The 7,745-nt window shown below is 53.3% G+C and overlaps 1 protein-coding gene across 2 annotated transcripts in view; it reads right to left on the minus strand.

The window, feature by feature from the left end:
* Nucleotides 1-7,324, minus strand: part of TBC1D24 (TBC1 domain family member 24) — a 30,281-nt gene extending 22,957 nt beyond the window's left edge. For both annotated transcript variants that reach the window (XM_064153123.1, XM_064153122.1), the window contains exon 1: nt 7,249-7,324. The gene's annotated coding sequence lies outside the window, so the exon portion shown is untranslated. The remainder of the gene's footprint in view (nt 1-7,248) is intronic.
* Nucleotides 7,325-7,745: the final 421 nt, after the last annotated feature.

The following is a 7,745-nucleotide window of genomic DNA, read 5'->3' on the forward strand; positions in this document are numbered from 1 at the left end:
AGAAGGCTCCAGGGAGAGCTTATAGCAACCTTCCAGTAGCTGAAGGGACTACAGGAGAGCTGGAGAGCAACTTCTGGCAAGGGCTGGGAGTGACAGGATGAGGGACAAGGGCTTTGAGATGGGAGAGGAGAGCAGAAATTGTTTGCCACGAAGGTGGGGAGGCACTGGAACAGGTTGCCCAGGGAGGTTCACAGAATCACAGAATGTTAGAGGTTGGAAGGGACCTCCAGAGATCATCCAGTCCAACTCCCTTGCTAAAGCAGGATCATCCAGGGGTGGTCTGCATAGGAATGCATCCAGGTGGGGTGTGAAAGATTCCAGAGAAGGAGAGTCCACAATTTCTCTGGGCAGCCTGCTCCAGGGCTCTGTCACCCTCACTGTAAAGAAGTTTCTCCTCACACAGAGGTGGAACCCTCTATGTTCAGGTTTGTATCCATTGTTCCTTGTCTTATCACTGCAGACCACCAGAAAGAGAGGTTGCAGATGCCCCCTCCCTGGAGGTGCTGAAGGCCAGATTGGATGAGGCCTTGAGCAACCTGGGCTAGTTGGAGGTATCCCTGCCTATGGCAGGGGGCTGGCACTCGATGACCTTCCAAGTGAGCCCCCGCTGTGATTCTGTGACTTTGTGCAGCAGGTGGGGCTCAGCCAACTTGCTGGAGTCCATGGCTGCCAGAAGGTTTGATTTCAGCTCACAGTCCTCTACCTCCTTGGGCTGATATAAATCTACTGGCTCTGCAAGCAGGGCTGGCTGCTGACACACTGCAGAGCTCTAGATGCTGCAAGGAAAATGACAGCAAAGCAAATGAGCAATGTCAAGGTTGTCAGAGCATGACCAGCTCTGAAGTGTGCTTACAAACCCAACAGAATTAGTGTGCTTCAGAGCAGTGGCACAGAGCTCCTGCCACTGTGCCAACAGCTACTGCAAGCTAGCAGGCCCCAAATGGGAGCAGTTAGTGGCCAAAGGGAAAGAGCCCAAGACATCTGAGGGAAACTTCAGGCAGCCTTCATCTCCTCCTCCTGCTCCTTCCCAAACTTCCTCCACCACTCCTTCACCCTGGACAAGTCCCTTCCCTTCTGGCAGCCATGTAAAGAGAAATGTTTAACCTTCAGTTGATGTGAAGAGGAGGCAAAAGCTGCCTCAAGGTCAGTAGCTAAGGGTTAGCTGGTTGTGGCTGGTTGTGCTTTGCCATGAGGGAGGGAGTGGAACATGAAGAGTGATGGAAGGCAGAGGAGGATGGCTGTGGAAGAGTCTGTCAGGAAGTCCCATCACAGAACAGAACTACATAATTATTTGGAGTGGAAAAGCCCTCCAAGAGCATCCAGTCCAAGCAGCAACTCAACACCACTGTGCCCACTAAATCACCTCCCCAAGTACCATGGCCACACCTTTTTTGAACACCTCCAGGGATGGGGACTCCATCACCTTTCTGGGCAGCCTTTTCCAGTCCCTAACCATCAGTTCCAATTCCCCGCTAATTTCAAGCCATTTCCTCTCCTTCTGTCACCTGAGACTAGAGAGACCAACCCCTACGTGGATCAAACCTCCACTTAGGGAGTTGTAGAGAGCAATGAAGTCTCTCCTCAGCCTCCTCTTCTCCAGACTGAACAACCCCAGGTTCCTCAGCTAGGGAGGGACCTTTGTAGTGCCAGGACAAGGGGCAATGGCTTTGAGTTAGAAGGGGGGGATTGAGAGTGGAAATGAGGACGAAAATCTTGGCAGTAAAGGTGGGGAGACATTGGAACAGGCTGAACAGGCTGTGGAACAGACATTGGGAGGCTGTGGATGTCCCTTCCCTGGAGGTGTTCAAGGCCAGACTGGACAGGACCTTGAGCAACCTGGGCTAGTGGGAGGTGTCCCTGCCTGCAGCAGGGGGCAGGAAATGGATGATCTTTACGGTCCCTTCCAACCCAAACTACTCTGTGATGATGTGAATCAGAGCCAGCATTAATCACTCCACTCAGCACTGGATCGAGCTGAACACAACCACTTCACCTCGTGCAGAGGAGCAATCTGGCAAGGCTGATGCCCTCTGGAGCCAGGCACAGCTCAATGGATTGCTTTAACGAGCTTAAATGCAGTTCGATCTCCTGATGGCTTGCCCTGGGCACTCTGCACAGCACAAGCTGAGCTCCAGCAGTACCAGTTGGATAATGTTCTAATACCAGTTTACCACCACCAAGGGATCCATCAGCTGCTCCCCACTGGTTTTTAGTATTCTCGATGGAGGGAGCTGCAGAGAGCAATGAGGTCTCAGCCTCTTCTTCTCCAGACTGAACAACCCCAGCCTAGATTTGTGCTTGGGACTGCTGTGACTGAGGTGCAGGATCTTGCACTTGGCCTTGCTGAACTTCATGAGGTTGTCTTGGCTCCACCTTTCCAGCCTGTCCAGGTGCCTCTAGATGGATCCCTTCCCCACAGCATGTTGACCCCACCATACAGCTTGGTGTCATCTGCAAATCTCCTGTGGGTGTCTCCATCTCACTCTCCCTGTGGCTGATGAAGATGACAAACAGCACTGGTCCCAGTACTTATCCCTGATGAACACCACTTAGATATCAAGCCACAACTCTAAGTGTCACTATCCAGCCAATTCCTTATCTACTGAGTGCTCCACCCATCAAATCCATGTCTTTCCAATTTAGAAACCAGGAGGTGTGGAGAACTGTGTCAAGTGCTCTGCACAAGTTGAGGGAGGCAACAGAAGAATTGCTCTTAGACTCGGTGCCTACAGTTGCTTATGTTGAACACGGAGTTTTTCTTTCCCTCTTATCCCAACCTCCTCTACAGGAGCAGCTGTAACCATGTTTTCTTTCTCAGGTGCTCAGACTCTCTTTAGGTCCAGCACAGCAGCTGAGAGCATGGATGGGAACAGCCAGATTCTTAGGGGTAGAAGACACAATCTGAGGTGTGGCCTTCTCTGGTATCTAAGAGCTGTTTGCCAAGAAGCATTTCCCAGACAATGGCAACGTTTATGGCTCTATTAGCAGAACACCACTCAGCACAGACCTCCGGAACCTGTTCCACCCACTGCCTGACCAGTTTCACCAGTATCTGATTATACCTCTTCAACAGTTTTGGTGATCCAGCATCACAACAGCAAGTCCAGGAGTCTCCTCCCTGAAGAGTTTGGTTCCTCCTCTGGGACCTGCCCAGTCGCCGAGCTGCTGGGACATTAAGCATCCCAAAATGCAATGGGAGCAGGGCCCCAAACTAAGGCAGCCTGATCACAATGCAATAAGCCCCCAGCTGTCAGCAGCCCACTGCCTGCTGCCTGCCAAGGCTGGCACTGCACTGAGAAAGAGCAGGCAAGCTGCTTCCTGGAGACAACCCAGACTGTCACAAGGCCACATGTGCTGTCCTACAGGCAGCCTCAGCACTCTGCAAGCCATGAGCTACACCACAGCATGGAGTTACAGGGTGAGGGGTAATGGCTTCAAACTGGAAGAAGCTGGATTTAAATGAGACAAGAGGAGGAAAATTCTTCCCCTTGAGGGTGGTGAGGGACCGGAACAGGTCGCCCAAAGAAGCCCTGGAGGCCCTAAGCATGGAAGTGTTGAAAGCCAGGTTAGATGAGGCCTTGAGCAACCTGGTCGGTCTAGTGGGAGGTGTCCCTGCCCAGAAGGGTTGGAATGGTTGGATGATCTTTAAGGTCCCTTCCAACCCAAACCCTCCTTGCCCTCTACTCTGCCCTAGTGAGGCCCCACCTGGAATGCTGCATCCAATTCTGGGTTCCCCAGTTCAAGAGAGACAGGGATCTACTGGAGAGAGTCCAAGGGAGGGCTACAAGGATGCTGCAGGGACTGGAGCACTGCCTGATGAGAGGCTGAGAGCCCTGGGGATGTTTAGTCTGGAGGAGATGACTGAGAGAGGATCTGAGCAATGTCTATAAATACCTGAGGGCTGGGGGTCAGGAAGGAAGGGGCAGGGACAGCCTCTGTTCACTTGTGCCCTGGGTTGGGACATGAGGCAAAAACTGCAGCACAGAAGTTCCACCTCAACATGAGGAAGAACTTCTTGACTGTAAGGGTCCCAGAGCCCTGGCACAGACTACTCAGGGAGGTTGTGGAGTCTTCTTCTCTGAAGCCTTTCCAACCCTGTCTGGACACATTCCTGTGCGACTTGTGCTGGATTCTATGGTCCTGCTCTGGCAAGGGGCTGGACTGGAAGATCTCCAGAAGTCCTTTTGAGTCCCTAACATCCTGTAAAGAATCAGTGTGAACAGCACAGACACGAGCACCTTCACACACTACCCTTGGAAAATTTCAAACAGCTGATCTCACAGCTGGACACCTCCAGCTCATGCTCCCACCCATGCACACAACTCCAAGCAAGTCAATCATTAATACAGTGCAATTAGGTCTGTCTATTTTTGTGTCAGAAAGGTTGTATGCCTGCCTGGTCAACTGCAAAAGGAGTAAGTGGCTAGAGACTAACATTGCTTGGACAAACGCCACTACACACCCCCCAGGAAGTCCCACCATAGCCACATGTGTCAGAACACTGCAACTAAACCCCACAAGCAGACCTTTGCAAGACCTTTAACCTCTCAGATACAGTTCAGGGCTATGCATAGATGGAATAGAAACAGCCATTTTTCCTTTCATGCTCTCTTTGGAGCACTAACATCCATCCACCTGCTGCTGAACACACATCCATGCAACCCATACAAGCAGCTTTAATGCCCTCACCAACCTAACAGTGCAGGGTGTCTTCTAAAGAGCTACAAGGACAACAGGGACTAAATTCATGGGCAGTTGCCAGTAATTTGCTAGTCACTAACTCTGCCCAGCTTCAGCACTGAAGGATCTAAACAAATGCCAGGGCAGCATTATCAGATTGCAGTAACCTTGGTGCTGGAGATGGTGAGAGCCACATGCAGCATGGACTGGTTTGCTGTGCTTGCCTGCCCTGAATTTATGGACAGGGTGACTTGAGTGCAGGAATAGTTTTTGTTTAGCAGTCCAAGTGAGAAGGCTGATCAGGGGAAGGGCACTCTTTCAAGATTTAAAATGAACAAAAAGAAGCAGCGAAGAGATCCAAAAGAAGAAAAACAAAGGTCACAGTAAAAGGAGAGAGCTGGGAAGAGCAGAGGTGAGAGGTTCCCAAACAGTCTCTTAGAAATATTTACCTGGCAGCATTTAATTATTAACAGCAAAAAAAGAGAAGCAGAAAGTTCCCTGCATTCAAACTTCTGCTGCAAGAACACCTTCAAACTTACAAAGACTAACGACAGCCAAGGCACTCAGCACAAAGATTCCCAACAGCTAATTACTGTGTAATGCTATCCACCGCCATCCTGCATGTGACAAAGGACAGAAGTATCATGTATTGCTTGGTAGCAACAGAGAGCTAACATAAAATGCTGCTGGAGTCCTTGAGTGATCAGTGTTGCTCCTGCAAAAATCATAGAACTGTTGAGGCTGAGAGAGACCTTTGAGATCATCAAGTCCCAGAGCTTACTGTTGCTAAGCCTCTGCCACTAAACCACCTCCCTCAGCACCACATCCATGCAGCTTTTAAACACCTCCAGCGATAGGGACTCCACCACCTCCCTGGGCAACCTGTTCCAGTTTCTGAGAAGAAATTGTGTTCCAGTGCTGGGAAGATATTGTTCCTAATATCTCAGAATCACAGGAAACATCTGTCTGAAAGAGACATCAAAGCTCATCCAGTCCAACCCTCAACCCAGCACTGTAGGGTCACCATTAAACCATGCTTCCAAGCACCAGGGCCACAGGCTGCTTAAATACCTCCAGGGATGGTGACTGCAGCACTGCCCTGGGCAAATCATTCCAGTGTTTGAGAATCCTATAGTGAAGAAATATTTCCTAGCATCCAACCTGAACCTCCCTTGGTGCAGCTTGGCACTATTTCCTCTAGTCCTGTTGACTAGAGAACCAAGGAGAAGAGACTGCCCCCTCCTTGCTCCCAACTCCCTTCCAATCTGAACCTTCCCTGGCACAACTTGAGGTTATTTCCTCTTGTCCTGTCACTTGTTGCATGTGAGAAGAGACTAACCCCTACCTGGCTCCAGCCTTCTTTGAGGGAGTTGTAAAGGGTGATGACCTAAGTCTTCTGCAATGGTCTGACTGTTAGAGATTGCATAAAGAAGAGAATTCCACCAAGAGGGAATTCCCTTTTCTGGTAATCCAGAGCCCTAGATGCAATCCATGTAATTTCTGTGCTCTGGGTATTCCTGGCTGTTCTTGTAAGTGTGCTGGGATTTCCTGCAAGTCAGAAAAACTTTCAGATGCTGCAGCTTCCTGCAGGAAATTCAAAGCTTTCAGATACCACAGCTCGTTGCAGAGCCTCCCACACCACCTGCCAGACGTCATCCTTCCTGCTGTCCCTAGACACCTCCTGGGGCTGGAGCCAGCCAAGCAAGCTGTAACCACTCAGTTGTTCGCTCTGCTGCTCAAGGCCCAGGGAGGCTGTGGAACGTTTTGGCAAGCTCTAGTGGGCAGCCTAACCCCTGTGCTCAGCTGGGCACTGTTCTGACCACCTCAACATCCCAACAGCATCATCCACCTAAGGATGTGCTGTGTGGACACATCAGAGAGCAGTGCCAAGAGAAATCAAATCGACTCCTAACAAAATCAGCTCCTAACACCACTGTAAATCTCTTGTGATGGACATTTCAAACGGTCAAGCACATGGAGGACACAAGCCGTGGGTGAATGTGAGCTGCCCTTTAACTGGAACCAGCTAGCACAAGCGCACAGCAAGTGACTGGCAGAGCATCTCCAGTAAGCGGAGGACCCATCCTAGCCCCATCCCCTTGCACGTTTTGTACCGAGGGCACAGCGCAGCCTCACCCTGCGCTGCGGCGCAAAAAGACACCCCCCGGCTCTTTAAACGCCCCCGGAGCCTCCACGCACAGGAATCGCCTAAGCAGCTAAACCCAAAGCCTCCGGAGGCCGACTGGCAAGGGAGCCGGGGGGACAGCGCCAGCTCCGCCGGTCACCGACAGCTCCCGGAGAGGACACCGCGGCAACAGCGGCTCGGGGCCGCATCCCGGCCCTCCCCTCCCCCGGCAGCTCCTCCCCAGGCACGTCGTCCCCATGGCCCAGCATTGAGACTCAGAGCCGAGCCCCCAACGGGGGGCCGGCGAAGGCCGGGATCGGGGCAGGCCCCCTCCCGATCCCGCCCGGCTGCTCGTTGAGGAGGCACCGCCGCCCGGCACCGAATCCCATCCCTAAGCCGGCCCCGCTGCCGGCGTGGGCGCGCCGACCGCATCCCGCCCTTACCGAAGCCGCCGCCGCGCCTCTCAGGCCGCCTCGGGCGGGACCGGGGCCCGGAGCGGCGCCAGGCGCATGCGCACGGGGGCGCTGCCGCGGGAGCGCGCGGGCGCTGCGCCGCGCGGCGCGGGCACGTGCGCGGGGCCCCGGGTTGAGGCTCGGCGGCGGCGGGAGGGGGACAGGGGTGGCGGCAGGGCCGGCGGCGTACCGGGGAGGGGCGCCGGGGGGCGATTCGAGAGGTGCTGGGGGGATTTGCGGGGTAACGGGAAGCGATGAGGTGTAACGGCGGGATTTGAGCGGTAGTGGGCGTCGGTGAGGGGCACCGACGGGGTTTGCGGGGTAACGAGGGGCTTGCGGGATAACGGGGAGTGGTGAGGGGAAACGGACGGTGAGCGATAACAAGGAGTGGTAAGGGGTGTCAGGGGCCTGGGGGATGAGTGGGACGGTGAGGGATTATGAGAGGTGATGGAAGGGTTTGAAGTGTCAGGGGGTGGTGAGTGGGCTCT

This window comes from Pogoniulus pusillus, chromosome 13 (assembly GCF_015220805.1).
Source record: "Pogoniulus pusillus isolate bPogPus1 chromosome 13, bPogPus1.pri, whole genome shotgun sequence".
NCBI lineage: Eukaryota > Metazoa > Chordata > Aves > Piciformes > Lybiidae > Pogoniulus > Pogoniulus pusillus.